General features: G+C 37.4%; 1 pseudogene; it reads right to left on the bottom strand.

The window, feature by feature from the left end:
* Nucleotides 1-6,229: 6,229 nt before the first annotated feature.
* LOC133830510 (small ribosomal subunit protein uS4c-like) lies at nt 6,230-7,291 on the bottom strand (annotated as a pseudogene).
* Between the last annotated feature and the right edge of the window lie 442 nt (nt 7,292-7,733).

The following is a 7,733-nucleotide window of genomic DNA, read 5'->3' as shown; positions in this document are numbered from 1 at the left end:
GGGAGCTGTTTAGCTAGAAAGTCACAACGGGGTCAAATACTCGGCTCAGGAGGAGCTTAGGGGTATTTTGGAAATATTATAATGTGTTCAGGAATGACTGAGTAGTGGTTAGTAATTCAATAATTGTTTAGTCGTGTCGGGATTAAATGGGGATTTTTAGGTATACTCGAGGATTTAGCGGGATATGTCAAAAGACTAAATCGCCCTTGGTGGCATGTGAAGACTTAGGTTAACTTAGGGGGCAATTGGGTCATTTGGCAGCTGGGTTCACTTAGTTAAGGGGCTGGGAGATACTAGAATGCTTTGGCAAAAATAGATTAAGGAAAAAGGGAAACAATTTGCTCTCTTTCTCTCCCACTCAATGCTCTCCCTCTCCCTCTCTTAGGTGGCTGAATTTGAAGGATTTTAGACCATTGATCAAGGGATTCAAGGCTAGGAATTGGGAGATTGACCTGGGCTCAAAGGTTAGTTTCAATCAGTTTCTTGATTGAATTCTGTTGAGAAATGTTAAGGTTAAGAGTTGATATGTGTTTTTGCTTGGTGGATTCTTGGGATGAAGCTTGGCAAGATTCAACATGAGAATCAACGCAAATCAAGCTTTGAGTTGGATTTTAAAGAAGCTCTAAGTCAAATTTCAGTTTGAGTTAAGAATTTCGTGCATCTTTGAGGTTGATTTCTGGTGTGGTTTAAGATTCTGAAGGGAGGTTTAAGTTTTGTAAGTTCTGGTTTAAGTTTAACGAAGATTTTAACCAATTTGTGAATCTTGGGTTTGAATGTATGTTTGGGTTTGTTATTGATGTTTTTGGGTTGCCATATGGTCTCTTTGGGGTTTTGGAATGAATTTGGGATTTAGGTATGTCTTGGCAATGATTTGGAAGTGTTTTGGCTCGTGAAAATGTTGGGGAAAAACCCAGATTTCTGGGTTCGTGTATGGGTGTCGTGGCCCCTATAGGGGAATGCCGCGACGCTAGGCCATTTCTGGGCAGGGGAAATTTTCAGTTTTTAGGCTTTTTCCCAGGGGGCTCGGGGGATGCTTCCTCTACCTTGTGGGGGGAAACGGGAGGTCCCGAGAGCACGGGATTGGTTCCAGGGGATGATTATAAATTGATTAGTAATGAGAGTGTTATGTATGTGTTGTGACTAGGTTTTCAGCGAGGCTCGGGTTAGAGGACTGTGCTCGTGATCGCGGTGCTTGGGAAGCTTGGGACACAGGTGAGAAAACTGCTGTTCCCACAGAGCTTGCATGCAGGGTAGGGCCCTATATGATTGTGTTGCAAGGCGTAGCCTTTGATTGAGTTTATTCATGTTTGGTATTTTCTTTATTATGCTATGTATGCATATGTGTGAATGTTCGGCAAGAGCCGCGAACGGCGCAGGCTGAGGTTGGCAAGGCCGGGAATGGCAAGGGGCCGAGAACGGCGTTAAGCATGTGGAGTGCAAGGTCGAGTGCGGCAAGGGGCCGGGAGAAGCGTTTAGCACGCGGAGTGCGAGTTTCCAGGGCGAGACCCTAAAGGATATCGGGGATATCCTTACGGTGTGGACTGTAAACCCAGGGCCTGGTAAAGAGCCTGGGATGGCATGGCCGTATGTGTATAGCCTATTGATGGCCTTTTTATATGCTAAGTGTTTGTATACATATGCTATCTGCTTGTGAGGGTTTTCTTGTTGGGCTTCGGCTCACGGGTGCTCTGTAGTGCAGGTAAGGGCAAGGGGAGAGTCGACCAACCATGAGTACGGAGAGCGTGAAGCGACGCATACATGTTTGGCCTGCCCGGCCGCATGGCCAGGGGAATTTTGGGAGATGATTGTACTGAACCTAGATTTTGTCGTTTAGCCGACTCTGATTATATTTTTGAGTTGTAAGTATTTCTAAACAATATTTTGGGATCCCAAATGTTAAACGCTTTATGATTTTCAGTAAATGAAATTATTTTCAAAGTTTATTACTCAAGTTTATGGTTTAATCACACTTTTGCCTTAAAACCTCGATTAGCGAGTTAATTGCATGTTTTAAACTCACTTAGTAACAACTCTAAGGTAGTAGGGTGTTACATCTCCTTTCTAAGCCTTTGACTTCTTCTAAGTTCAATGGGTTGCTTTACATTCCTTTGAGAATTCTCCTCTAGAGAATCATTTTTGGATGTAGAAGCTTAAGAATTATTCTCATATAACAAATTCTCCTTTAAAGATGTTTAAGCTGGAGAATTGTTGTCACATAACATGTTCTCAAAGAATTCAAATTCTCTAGATTCAATCACAACATTAGACTCTAAGTCTAATAGCCTATAAGATTTACTATTGTTGGCATAACCAAAAAAATCACACTTTGTGGCTCTTGAACCTAACTTTGTTCTATTAGGTTCATTTTTCTTGCAATATGCAAGACACCCCCACACTTTGAAGTACCCTATGTCGGGTTTTCTTCCATTCCATAACTCATATGGAGATATCTCATTTTTCTTCATTGGTATTCGATTAAGAATGTGACAAGCGGTTAACAACGCTTCACCCCATAAGTTGAAGTTCAACTTAGAATACATGAACATAGAATTTATCATCTCTAGATAATTCAGATTTTTCCTTTTGGCAACACCATTGTGTTGTGGTGTATAAGGTGCGGTGCACTCATGAATTATACCATTTTCTTCAAAAAAATGTATTAAATTCATTAGAGAAGTACTCTCCTTCTCTATCACTTCTTAACACCTTAATCTTTTTATTAATTTGATTTTCAACTTCTAATTTATATAATTTAACAACATCAAAAGTTTCATCTTTATACTTTAAAAGAAACACATAGGTATATCTAATAAAACCATCTATAAAAGTAAGAAAATACATTTTACCACCTCTAGTTAAAATACCATTTAATTCACAAAGATCACTATGGATTAAATCTAGTAAATTAGATGATCTTTCCACACTAGGAAATGGTTTCTTAATCATTTTTGCCTAAACACATGTTTCACATTTACCATTGTTTTTAATATTGCATGAAATCATACCACATCTTACTACTCTTTTCATGGTTGAAAAACCTATTTGAGATAGTCTAAGATGCCACAAAAATAAAGAATCATACTCAACAATATAGACGTAATTAGCATTTTTATTGATAACATTGAAAGTTACATCATTGGCGCACAACTTAACTATACCCTCACAAGAGTACCCATTTCCAAAAAATACATTGGATTTGGTAAGAATAAGTTTACTGGACTCAAAAACAGCTTCAATGCTGGGCTTGCCAAGCAAATCACCACTTACCAAGTTTCTACTCATTTCGGGAACATAAAGTACATTCACTAATGTTACTTTCTTGCCGAAGGTGAAAAAGACTTCAATGGTACCTTGGATTTTCCCTCATTGCCCATTTGAATCTCACGGTTGCCCTTTGATTCTTCAAAGGTCTTGAACAATGATTTGTCATAGGTGACATGGATGGTGGCACATGTATCATACCACCATCCCTTCACCTTGCCTTGGACCGCATTCACCTCACTAAGGGTAGCAACTATATTCTCCTCTTGAGTTGCATTTACCTTAGGTCCTTGTTGGTCTTTTCTATGCCTACACTCTCTAGCATAGTGACCCTTTTTCCCACACACAAAGCAAGGACCTTTCTCGCCCTTAAACTTATTTGGGTTGGTTGTTGGACCCAAGGATGTCTCATTACCCTTCTTGCATTTCCCTTTGTTTTTGGGATGTTTTGGTTGTGACACCACATTTGCTTTGGAAGTCTCTCCATTAGACCCCTCCACAAGTTTATCTCTACATATCAATTCCTCCTCGATTCGAATATGCTTTTGGATTTCCTCCAAAGAATAATCCTTATTTTTATGAAGGATTCTTTTCCTATAGCTCCTCCAAGTTGGTGGTAATTTAGCCACTATAGCACCAACTTGAAAGGCCTTGGGAAGTTTAATCTTCAAAACTTTCATTTTGTTAACAATTATTTGCAATTTATGTATTTGAGGAAGAATAGGTTTATCTCTAAAAAACTTGAAATCAATATATTGAGATATCAAAAACTTTTTGGTACCTTCCTCTTCCGCCTTGAATTTTGTCTCAAGTGCATCCCATATTTCCTTTGCCTATTTGGTCTAGGTGTAAAGATCATAGAGCCTATAAAAAAAAGGCAATGAGTATATGACCCCTACAAAGGAGATTGTCCTCCTCTCTCTTCCTTCTTTTCTCCACCTCCTCGGGAGTGTCCTTGTCAAATGGCGTTGGGAGAGGTTCTAGAGTGGACTCTAGAATGTAGGCGATCTTTAGAGTGGTCAAGAGAAATCTCACCTTGTCTTGCCATCTAGTGAAATTGGACCCATCCGGGAAAGATGAATCGCTCCAGAAAAGGAATCTATTGATTCTCTCCCAATTGGTTGGACCGTAGGTGCGATGATTTACTTCACGGATGAGGTCTCTGGTTCAAGTCCAGGATGGCCCAACTGAGCCAAGGAAAAGAATAGAAGATGCATTTGACTCCTTCATGCATGCTCCACTTGTCTCGGGGGGATATAGCTCAGTTGGTAGAGCTCCGCTCTTGCAATTGGGTCGTTGCGATTACGGGTTGGGTGTCTAATTGTCCAGGTGGTAATGATAGTATCTTGTACCTGAACCGGTGGCTCACTTTTTCTAAGTAATGGGGAAGAGGACCGAAACATGCCACCAAAAAACTATACTGAGATAAAGATTGGCATTCAAGAACGTAGAGGAGGTAGGATGGGCAGTTGGTCAGATCTAGTATGGATCATACATAGACGATAGTTGGAGTCATCTAGAATCCCTGGGGAAGAGGATCAAGTTGGCCTTTGCGAACAGCTTGATGCACTATCCCCCTTCAACCCTTTGAGCAAAATGCAACAAAAGGAAGGAAAATCCATTGACTGACCCCATCGTCTCCACCCCATAGGAGCTACGAGATCACCCCAAGGATTCCTTCGGCATCCAGGGGTTGCGGACCGACCATAGAACCCTGTTCAATAAGTGGAACGCTTTAGCTTCCCGCTTTTAGGTTGGGCAATAAGGGTCGGAGAAGGGCAATCACTCATTCTTACACCCAGCATTCTTAAGACCAAAGAGTCGGGTTGAAACACATTCCTAGTTATATCGCAAACCTTTTAGATAAGCCGCTTAAAGAATTAGAAGGCCTGGTATACTGCGATGTGTGATTTGATAAAAATTATGTTATAAATGCAAAATGAGAAACTGTCATCCCATTCAATTGAATTAGGATGTCCCATATTTGACATCTCTCTTGGTAAAAGTAACATGAAACTCAGAATTATAGGTGTGTTCAATACTCCCAAGTAAAAAGGGAAATTGGTCTATGGCCAATTAAGTAACAAATATATCAATTTTATAATTATACCTCGTGAAAAAAAAGACTTATTTCTTTATGTTATGTGTTATTAATAATTCCTTTTCGTTTAGAAAGAAATGAAATTATGTTTCTATCCAAATAAGCAAATATGTCATGGTTGTCGGAGTTTATTCGTCACATATAGGCTTTAAGGACGTCGTGACATAACCGTCAAGGCGAAGTAGGGACCTAAAAGATTGAATGGAATGATACATAGACAAGTAAATCCCTTATGAATTGAAGTCAAAGGCATTTCTTTACTTTAATTAAGTTTACTTAAGTTAAGGAGGGGGATTCATCATTCGAAGGGAAGTAGACTACTCAAGAACCTCACATTTCATTACTTTTTTTATTGAGTTAGTAATTCAATAAAAAAAAGAATTAAGAAAATATAATAGAAAGCCAATAAATAAATAAAATCAATAAAGAAGAATGAATCAATGAAATGTTGCTTGATCTTCTTTAGGAACTTGAGTAAGGAGTAGATTGGGGGTTTTATAGAATTTGAAAGTGCAAACCCCCCCCCCCCCCCCCCCTCTTTTTATCTTTATTTGGTGTAACTACTTGAGCTGGATGAAAGGAAACTTTCACGAGATGGCCGAGTGGTTCAAAGCATAGCATTGGAACTACGATGTAGGCTTTTGTTTACCGAGGGCTCGAATCCCTCTCTTTCCGTATCCTTCACCTAATTCACCGATGTTATTGAGTACAATATATCAATTTAAATAACAATGGACGCCATTATTCCAACAGTTAGACCTTTCTTTGATATGGTTTCTCGAGTCCTAATCCAAATTTCTGTGGTATGGAAAATACTGGAAAGTAATGGACAAGGAATGAAAATCCCCTTAGTTAGTTTAGTTAGGTTTAAGTCTGATGAGAATAATATTCGACAACAAGCAATTCATTTATTTTCAAACTGACCCATTTACTATCTATTATTTGATTGACCGATCCTTGATATTGGAATGGGTGAAGAGTCAAATGTTCAGGCAATTCCTCACAGACAGATGAATAAAGATAATTTTGAACTAGAGACTTAGATTTTTTTTGTCCATCTCTCACTGTAATAATATCTCAGGGTTTGTAGCGATAACTTGGTATATCTACCATACGATTATTAACTAAAATATGTATATGGTTAACCAATTGGCGGGCTTGAGAAATAGTCGAAGCCATACCTAATCTAAAAAGGATGTTATCTAACCGCATTTCAAGTAATTGTAGTAAAACCTGACCTGTTGACCCTTTTGCTTTTCTGGCGATACAGATGTATTTAAGTAATTGATCTTCTGTAAGACCATAATGAAAGCACAATTTTTGTTTTTCTTCTAAACGAATATGATATTGAGATTTTTTACTGGGGCGTAATTGGTTTCGAAGATCGCTGACAGCCCTAGGCTTTTTACTAGTTAGTCCCGGTAAAGCCCCCAGACGGCGTATTTTTTTGAAACGAGGCCCTCTGTAACGCGACATAAAGACTCCTTATAAAATTTCATAAACCTATATGTAATTCGAAAGAATAATTGGATGAATTGTAATCAATATCCCAGCTTTAACTTAATATTCTATATTATTATCTATATATAATATAGAATTTATAAAATCTATAAAAAAAAAAAATGAAAGTTCTTTTGTTAATTGATTTGGTCTACATAAATCGAACTCCTCCTATTCTATAATTTTAAATAATTGGAAGTCCTTATGAGCTAATAGATGAAGATGAATACCTTTTTTTAAAAGGGGAATAAGACTTTTCAATTTCTTTGATTTCACATTACCAACTATGTAAAGTAAAAACTATGTAAAAAAGAAAAATCAAACATATGGAGAAAAGCCAGCTATCGGAGTCGAACTGATGACCATCGCATTACAAATGCGATGCTCTAACCTGAGCTAAGCGGGCTCGCATAACATAATTGGAACACACATAGGACTTTAGTAAACTACTGGGATCTTAGCTATTAATTATTCATTCTTAACTCTTCTAATATTTAGATAGTAAGTTTTTTATATTCAAATGACATTTGAAATTCAAACTTCTTTTTTTTTTCCTAGTTGATTTTCCTAAGGATAACTTATTAAATTGTATTTTTCTTAATAGAATAATTAAATATAATACATATTATTAATACATAATAATAAGATAAGAGCTAATACAAAAACAAAAGAATAAAGAATCAACCGTTCAAGTATTCAAAATTGCATGCCAAAAATGGTATAAATAGGAAAATATATGTCGAAGTATAATATTGGTGTAATAATACTATCTTATATAAAATACTATTATATGTATAATATAATCTATCAGATAGTATTATATATACTATATATATGTGGTATGTATCCATCTATTTTGAATTATGGATGC

The sequence above is a fragment of the Humulus lupulus genome, chromosome 1 (genome assembly GCF_963169125.1).
Source record: "Humulus lupulus chromosome 1, drHumLupu1.1, whole genome shotgun sequence".
Classification (NCBI taxonomy): domain Eukaryota; kingdom Viridiplantae; phylum Streptophyta; class Magnoliopsida; order Rosales; family Cannabaceae; genus Humulus; species Humulus lupulus.
This window is presented reverse-complemented; position numbering and strand designations above follow the sequence as displayed.